Source organism: Otolemur garnettii, unplaced genomic scaffold, assembly GCF_000181295.1.
Source record: "Otolemur garnettii isolate 467f Iridium unplaced genomic scaffold, OtoGar3 scaffold00193, whole genome shotgun sequence".
In the NCBI taxonomy this organism is placed as follows: Eukaryota; Metazoa; Chordata; class Mammalia; order Primates; family Galagidae; genus Otolemur; species Otolemur garnettii.
The window spans coordinates 1,513,175-1,520,957 of NW_003852588.1; the positions used below are offsets into that span (position 1 = coordinate 1,513,175).

At 46.5% G+C, this 7,783-nt stretch overlaps 1 protein-coding gene across 1 annotated transcript in view; it reads left to right on the forward strand.

Annotated features, from left to right (window-relative positions):
* Positions 1-6,069: 6,069 nt before the first annotated feature.
* The window catches only part of RALBP1 (ralA binding protein 1), a 39,040-nt gene continuing 37,326 nt past the window's right edge, over positions 6,070-7,783 (forward strand). Inside the window, exon 1 of the mRNA XM_023507613.1 lies at positions 6,070-6,253. The gene's annotated coding sequence lies outside the window, so the exon portion shown is untranslated. The remainder of the gene's footprint in view (positions 6,254-7,783) is intronic.

Consider the following 7,783-nt stretch of genomic DNA (forward strand, 5'->3'; position numbering starts at 1 on the left):
GAGAAAATCTACCAGAAAATGAATGCAATACAAAGAAAAAAGAACCAAAAGATGACGGGAGAGCTCTGATGATGGCATTTGAAGCCCTCAAACCAGTTGGAGTCAGTATTTTGCACTTCTTGCACCTTCAAAGCGTTGGAAAGCTGTGCTCTGATGCCAATGTCTAGTCCAACCTTCATTGTGCTTTCAGAACTCTTTTGCTAGAATGGCCATCAAAGTTGTCGGATTACCCTTAATGTCATGAATGTCATCAACATGTCTTCCTTTCAATATTTCCTTTATCTTTGGGTAAAACAAAGTCACTGGGGGCTGTATCAGGTGAGTAGGAGAGTGTTTTGATAGTTATTTGTTTATTGGCTAAAAACTCCCTCATACACAAGTGCCATGTGAGCTGGTGTACTATCATAATGCCAGAACCATGAGTTGTTGGCAACGATTTTCAGTTAAGATTTTCCTAACTGGGCTCAGCACCTGTAGCTCAGTGGATAAGGTGCTGGCCACATACCCTGGGGCTGGTGGGTCTGAACCAGGCCCAGGCCTGCCAAACAACAATGACTACAACAACAACAAAATAGCCGGGCATTGTGGCAGGCGCCTGTAGTCCCAGCTACTTGGGAGGCTAAGATAGGACAATTGCTTGACCCCAGGAATTTGAGGTTGCTGTGAGCTAGGGTGACACCATGGCCCTCTATTCTGGGGATCAGAGTGAGATTCTGTCTCAAAAAAAAAGTAACAACAATAATGAATGACATTCTGTTAGGCATTGCCACGTGTTGACATGTAAGCAGTAAGTAACATTTTGGAGGATGAGAGGCCACTGCAGAGAGAGCATCAGCCATCAGCTCCCAGCTGACCCACCAACTGGCTACAACTGAGTGATCATGGGTAAGACTAGCAAAAGAACTGTTGTTTAAAGCCACTAAGTTGTGAGGTGAGTTGTCATACAGAGCAAAGGCAAACTCATACAGTTCTGACATTTGTTTTTGTAATGAGTTCTAAGTACTATATCTTTTTTAAAAAGATATTAATATATAATATTTTTTATAAAAATAAAGTATTTCTGTGGAAAAGGAATTCTCACAACCCTAACAAATAACCATTTGGGGAGGACAGCTAGTTAGAGGAAACAAGCCAAACTGCATGATCACAGCAGATGCCCCCTCCCCACACTCCTGGAATGTTTCAAGGCTGGTGTTCCTGGGAAATAATAGAACAGTAACTTTCCACCCAGCTCCTGTTGGCACTAAAGATTAGCCCCTGGTACAAAGATCAGTCCTTCTGCAGAAGAAAATGAAGCAACCTAGCAACCCCCTGCCACATTCCAACCACAATGATAAGGTTAATAAAAGCCTCTTTGGAGAGCTGTATGACAGGGAGCTGACTTCTGGTCAGACTCCTTTCTGCTCTTTCCTCTAATAAAACTTCTCCTTCAATTTCAATTATGTAACAATGCTTTGAACCAGTGAACTGTTTGGAGTTCAAGCCTTAGGTGCCAGTTCTGAGGTATACTGGCAACAGGCCTTTTGATTTTTATACTCTCTTCTTTCAAGGATGGGGATATACTTAAAATATTTTAGCAAATCTTCATCTTTTTTCTTAAATAACAGCATTATTGAGATATAATTCATATGCTACAAAATTAACCCCTTCAAAATGTACAGTTCATGAAAACTATTAGTCTGTGCTCTTATTTTCTTGTGGTGTCTTTGGGTTTGATACCAGGATGATACTGGCCTCATAAAATGCATGGGGAAATGTTTCTTACTTCTCCATTTTCTAAAAGAGTTTTAACAGGATAGCTCACTGCAACCTCAAATTCCTGGGTTCAGGCTTAGCCTTCCAAGTAGCTAGGAATACAGGGCATACCATCATGCTCTGTTAAATTTTTTTTTTCTTTTTTTTTTTTTTTTAGAGACAGTGTCTTACTTTGTCACCCTCGGTAGAGTGTTGTAGCGTCATAGCTCATAGCAACCTCCAGCTCTTGGGCTTAGGCGATTCTCTTGCCTCAGCCTCCCAAGTAGCTGGGATTACAGGCACCTGCCACAATGCCCAGCTATTTTTTTGTTGCAGTGTGGCCAGGGCTGGGTTCAAACCTGCCACCCTTGGTATATGGGGCTGGCGCACTACTCACTGAGCCACAGGGGCTGCCCTTTTTTTTTTTTTTTAATGGCGATAGGGTCTCACTAAGTTCTTCAGGCTTGTCTCCAATACCTGGCCTCAAGACATCCTCTGACTTTGGTCTCCCAAAGTGCTAGGATTACAGACAGTAGCCCTGTGCTCAGGCAATCCACTCACCTTGGCCTCCTCAAGAGTGCTAGGATTATAGAAGTGAGCCACCACACCCAGCCTAAAAGTGGATATTTTGTACAGTATATGGTACCAATTGTAGATGCTATTTTTATTAATGTTGTTGGTTGTTGTTTTGTTTTTCTTTTAGTTATCTGCCTAGATTTACAGTTCTTTTTTCTTTTCTTTCTTTTAGAGGCAGGGTCTTGCTTATGTTGCCCAGATTGGACTGCAGTGGTGCATGATCACAGCTCACTGTAACTTCAAACTCCTGGCCTCAAGCAATCCTCCTTGCCTCAACCTCCCAAGTAGATAGGATTACAAGAGCACATTTTGCCTGGTTAAATTTAAAAAATTTTTTTGTAGAGATGGGATCTTGCTATGTTGCTTAGGCTGTTCTCAATTTTCTGGCCTCAAGCAATACTCCTGCCTTGGCCTCCTAAAGTGCTGTGATTATAGCTATGAGCTACTATACCTGGCTAGACAGGTTTAACATCTGTCTTACCTATGGTCTGTGGCTGCTTGTATCTTTGTTGTTTTTTAAAATTCTCATTTTGAGGGCTCAGGAGTTTGAGACCAGCCTGAACAAGAGCCGGACCCATCTCTACTAAAAGTAGAAAAATAGCTGGGCATTGTGGCAGCTGTCTGTAGTCCCAGCTACTCAGGAGGCTGAGGCAGGAGGATTACTTGAACCCAGGAGTCTGAGGTTGCTGTGAGCTAGGCTGACATCATGGCACTCTAGCCTGGGCAACAGAATGAGACTGTCTTAAAAAAACAAAACAAAACAAATAAAATTCTCATTTTTATTTTTAGCCTGACTTTTCTGGGGGTTGCCTCTGTAATTGCAAAGCTGAGTGATCAATGATTTGTGCAGAGGTTGTACTCAAATACCTTGAGTTTGTGAGTCTTCCCTGTACCAATTTATCTGTGTGTGGATTGAGGAATTCAAAGTTATTCCCAATTCTCAAGTCTTCCTTGGCTTTTACTTTTCAATGGGTCTTTAGGGTAAATCTAAAGTAAATATATAGTTTCCCAGGAGGTCAAAGATGTGTGGAGACTTATCGTAGCCCTTGCATGATTCTCTTACTTCTAGTATCTCCCTGTTGTATTTATGGCTGGCTTGCTTTGTGTACTATCTGGGAGTATAACCTTGAGTAAGCAAAGTTGTGAGTTTTCCTTGTTCATTTCCAAATGTTTGTCACTTTTTGCTGGCGATGGCTTGAGTTTTTTTTTTTTTTTTTTTTTTTTTTTGAGACAGAGCCTCAAGCTGTCCCCCTGGGTAGAGTGCTATGGCATTATAGCTCACAGCAACCTCCAACTCCTGGGCTCAAGCGAGTCTCCTGCCTCTGCCTCCCAAGTAGCTGGGACCACAGGCGCCCGCCACAACGCCCGGCTATTTTTTGGTTGCAGCCATCATTGTTGTTTGGCAGGTCCGGGCTGGGGATTCGAACCTGCCACCTTAGGTGTACGTGGCTGGCGCCTTAGCCGGTTGAGCTATAGGCGCCGAGCCGCTTGAGTTTTTTTTACCTTCCATCACAAATAGAATCCTTCCCTCTGGCAAAGCTGGTAGATTTTTCGCTACAGCTGCCCATACTAGTAAAACTATAGTTTTGGGGCAACAGGGTGAGAGAGAAGCAGCCTTAGGCAGAAAAAGAACAGACATCTACTGTTTATACTGGGAGTTCTGTCAGTTTTTAAAGAATAGATGTTTCTCAACTTGTTTTTTTATATTTGGTTGATCTCCAGTGCCGTGAGATGGATTTGTGTTGTGCGTGTGCCACTGTTATCCAGTTTTATACTTGTTTTGTGTATAGAAAATTACTGACCATGTCATACAGCCATAACTGAAAGTCCCTTTTACAGTTTCTTTTTAAGTAGGAACCTATATTAGTCAGGACTGCAGTGTATTTTAAAGAAATACAACTGAATTAGTTAGGATCACTTTTAGAATTTTAATACTAACTGGCTTAAACAACACAGTAAATTTGTGGTTCAAAAATCTGAATAATATGGTATCAAACAGGTGAGCTCTAATGACACCACCAAACACAATTTTTCTCTATCTTTCCAGCATTCTTTTGACAGTATTCACGTCATCCTCAGGCTCTACTTAACACCATACACGAAGAGCAAGGAAGGTGCAGTTTACTAAGAAGCCCGAACCCTAGTCTTTACGGGCTCATTGATTATGATTGGGTTACATAACCATGTCTGAAAATTCCTGGTTGCCAGAGTGAATGATTATGCAGGATAACTTAACATGTGATGAATAAATGCTCAGGAAGTAGCTAACAAATACGTTCTATCTCCACACAAATTTCCCCTAAATTATGAATGAATGAATGAATGAATGGGCTCACTCACTTAGGCTCACATGCTCACAGTTGCACAAACCACTGCTTTGAAATGAACCCAGTCTCCATTCTGCCAGCTCTTGCTTTTTCCTGTTCCATTGCTCCTTTACCCCTCTCCCCCTGTTGGTTCATTAATTTCGATTTACATCAGTGAATATATTCCTGCCCCCTTCTCTGTATCCATATAGCAACTTCGAGCAACGTCTCCTTAATGCCCAGTGTGGGTCAGTACCCACCCCTAAGCCCATCAGTGTTGTCTGAGACATACAGTATTATTGTTCGCCTGCTAGAAGGGCAATGAGAAGTCCTTAGCCAGAGAAGGAAACCAACGGATACCACAGACCACCACCGTATCCAACTGTAGGAGGCCCCTGAACCCAAGGCCGACGAGGAGAGTGGGTAGGAAAGGCAGAATATGAATGCCAGACTTACTGTCAGATTTGAGGAAAGCTGATGTGGATCATAGAGCCAATGTACTGGGGCTGTCAATCTAAACAGGGAATGAAGTTCTAAAGCGTGTTGGACGTAGGAATGAAAGAGATGTGAGGGATCATCGACTCCAAAATCTCCTCCCTCTAATAAACTGCCAAAGTTTATAAAACAAGAGTTCAAGAGGCATTAGCGGTGCTATTCTTCAAACCTGAGTGAAAGACTTCTGGAAGAAATTCAGTTCTTTCTACTCGCAAGCTTTCGCATGCTGCAGGGCAGTGTGACTTCAGGCGCCGCTTTGTAAATGCTGAGCCAACGGATCAACTCAACAAACAACACCCACTTCAGGGATTCTGCGGGTGGTCCCAACACGGAATTTTAAGCAAGTCTGTCCGCACAGGGGCGGCATTCCCTTTTTCCAACTCCTCCTACCCTTAGCAAGAGTCCTCACCTCAGACAGAGCTCCCCTCCCAGTTTAAGGGTGGAAAGACGCCCCACCCCGCGGCCGGCCTCCCAGGCTGGTTTAACTGGTTAGAACAAGTAAAGCGCGCTGACTCAGAAAAGTTCTCAGCTTCAGTAGCTGAGGAACCGGCTGCCCAGAGCGTGAAGAGGAAAGCTATCCCGCCTCCAGATCACTACGGCAGCCGCCACCCGACTCCCTCCACCAGCGCTCGCCGCGGGTAGGTGAACGTCCCACCCAGTCCCCCAAGACCCGGGACTGCGCAGGCGCCTGCAGAGCACTGGCGCTTGGCGCGTTCTCTCGCGCGCTCCCTGCCTCCTCAGGGAGCCCGGCCCGAAGAGGCGCGGTGCTTCCTGGGTGTTGAAGTTACTTCCTGGAACAGAGGCCCGGGGGGAGGTGGGCGCCGTGGCTCTGAGAACTACGCCTCCCAGCGCGCCCCGCGCGAGGGCAAAGGGTGTTAGCCTTCGGGCGGCCTCAGCCGTCAGAGCGTAGAGAGGAGGGTCCGTGAAGCCGGCCGCGGCGGGAGGAGGGGGTGCGCGTGCGCGCTGGTCCGGCTCGGCCTGTTCTGTCCCAATCATTGTAAACAGGCGGAGGCTGGGCAGGGAGGGAATGGGGTGCCTGCGGCCGGCCTGGGGCGCAGTGCAGGAGACGGCTGCTCTGGCGGCGTGAACGTAGGGAGGCGGTGACTGCGGCGGAGCGGGCAGTCGCGCGGCGGCAGGCACAGGTCAGTGGCAGCGAGCGGTCGCCTGCGAGGGTCGCGGCGGTGCTCCTCGCGTGCCAGAGGAGCCCTTTCCGGCGCCAGCCTTACGCCTGGGTCTTGTCAGGCAGCATGCGGGGCTCGGCGCTCGCCTCGCCGCGCTCGGGGTTGGAGTTGGGGGTGGGGGGCGTGGCTGCCCCTAGAGTCCGTTCTTCACAGGGAGGCTTCGCTCCAGTTCTCGTCCCCTTTGGTGTGTATTTCTCCGTCCCTCCCACTTGCCGACAGGCCTCCTTTAATGGCATCCGCATTTGTGATTCGGTGTTCTCAGGGGCCGGGGGAGGAGTATTCGGAGCCGAGCCCCTCCCCCCGGGGTCCCCCAGGCCTGGGGGCGCTTTTGGGGGCACGCCTGGACTGGGGCGCGGAGTCTCAGTCGTACCCGCATGCTGACCTGTCTCCAGGGCTTGCCCAGGGGACCAAGAAAAGGCTCTTGGTTTTGCCCACCGCTGGCCCTGAATAGTGGGCGCCTTTGGGTGCTGCAGTCCTCAATTCAGCTTTCAACTCCGGATAGATCTGGAGTTGAGAATTCTCATTTCCAAGTATGTCTGGGCCAAAATACTATGAATTGAGGTCAGCTTTCTTTCTACTTTTTTTTTTTTTTTATCGTTGTGAGCGTGAAACAGGTTTTTCAGAATATTCCACACCTCAGTCTTGCCTGAAGTAAATATGCTGTTTTAAGTTTTGAGATTCATTACAGAGCTTCCCTCTTGAACAAGCGGAGTGTTAGCTCTAGGGCCTGGTAGCGTGCCTGAACGTGCATATAAAGAGCACATCATCCAGCTTCATTGGAAAAGCTTTCACTGAATTTTTTGTTTGGTGGAGTAGACATGTGCTAATGCTGCAGTCCTTTGGGGAGCATTCCATTGTACTTGGCAGGTATTCAGGAAATGTTTAAGTGGTGGTACGAATAGGCACACTTTGGTTTGGTGCTCACAGAGGCAGCATTTCTAAATAAATAAATGGGACTGTGAATGAAAAACATAATCTCACTTTATCTTGTGATTTGATAGTTCTTTTCTAAGTATCTTTCTGAAAAAGAGTAATTACCGTAGACTGTAGTGGCAGTAGTAGGGGTAGGCAGGGGGTGAATAGATTAGTTCCACTTTTCATTCAGAGTGTCCCCAAAGATCTGGGTAGGTAGGGTAATTTTGAGAAGTAATTCTTTAAGCAAAGTATCTCGAAACAATGAAATATAACTTAATTTGCTATCTCTTCAAACTATTATTTCTAGTTATAGATCTTACAAGGACCATTTCTCCCCTAAATTAGAAAGATAGAGGTGGGCAGCGCCGGCCACATACACCCAGGCTGGTGGGTTCAAACCCAGCCCCCGGTCTGCTAAACAACCATGACAACTGCAACAAAAAAATAGCTGGGCGTTGTGGCAGACGCCTGTAGTTCCAACTACTTCGGAGGCTGAGAGAAGAGAATTGCTTAAGCCCAAAAGTTCGAGGTTGCTGTGATGCCATGGCAGTCTACCCAGGGCAACAGTGAGACTCT